Source organism: Lactuca virosa, chromosome 9, assembly GCF_052849685.1.
Source record: "Lactuca virosa cultivar CGN04683 chromosome 9, Lactuca_virosa_CGN04683_v6, whole genome shotgun sequence".
Taxonomy (NCBI): domain Eukaryota; kingdom Viridiplantae; phylum Streptophyta; class Magnoliopsida; order Asterales; family Asteraceae; genus Lactuca; species Lactuca virosa.
Window position 1 is genome coordinate 142,816,864 of NC_136434.1, and position 1,054 is coordinate 142,817,917.

General features: G+C 36.9%; 1 non-coding gene across 1 annotated transcript; it reads left to right on the plus strand.

Annotated features, from left to right (window-relative positions):
- Window positions 1-247: 247 nt before the first annotated feature.
- On the plus strand, window positions 248-332 carry TRNAM-CAU (transfer RNA methionine (anticodon CAU)). The gene is given in 2 exon segments: window positions 248-285; window positions 297-332. It is a non-coding gene; the product is annotated as a tRNA-Met (tRNA).
- Window positions 333-1,054: the final 722 nt, after the last annotated feature.

Here is a 1,054-nt window from a genome sequence, read left to right on the forward strand (position 1 = left end):
TGACTTTTCCAATCTAACAAGGTTCAGCTTAATCGGAACAAGGTTAGTTCAAGTTGTGTTTTTTCCCACTTTTTGTATACTGTAAATCTATAATCGATAAATGTTTCCTTATGCGTCACAGGATCGATCATTTTACATTAAATTAGATAATGATTTGTTATAAAAAGAACTCATATAAACTGCAATGTTACTTTATGAGATTTTAGTGTTCGGTTTATAAAAAAGATAATCCCGTGAAGCTATAAATGGGGTGGTGGCGCAGTTGGCTAGCGCGTAGGTCTCATAGCTTCTGAGTTATCCTGAGGTCGAGAGTTCGAGCCTCTCTCACCCCAGCTTCATTTTTAAATAGTTTTTTGTTTGCAGTTTTACTTAGCAATCATTGACTTGGTGTTATAAAATAATATGAACGTCCTAAGCAAGGATATGAAAATTTGCTACAAATTTACTGGAAAAATCACCAATGACTAGATATTTTTTGAAGAGCGAATATATTAAGACTACCAAGAAGCTAGCATAAAAATGAAGTACAAATTACAAACATTAAAAGGAGAAGTGCCGCGAGCTTTCCAAATGCACCAAGTAAATTAACGTCAACTTGAGCTCCAACTATTCTTTCCTTTACCCGAAGATCTTAGCACCAACTTAAGCTCCTCACAACAGCTAGGAACGGAAGAAAATAACCCACCCTATTGATGAAACCAAGTCCAAATCTGAATCGGGAACGAACAACTTAGGAAGACATGCTCAACCGACTCCTCAACAGCACCACATAACATGCAAACAACGAAATTCGGACTAACACACCCAACAAAAATCGTGCATTCCATTATTATCCTCCAAACCCACAAGTCCAATCTGTTGGTCAGAACAATACATGCCATAACAACAACCACCCCTCCAGCTCAATGGACTTTCTACCCCTTCTCTCAGATGTCTTTTCCAAGAATCTTGCAAAACAACACCATTGTCAATCTTTGTCTTTTCCAAGAATCTTGCAAAACAACACCATTGTCGATCTTTATCATATCTGAGACTTTTCATTTTATGTCAATTT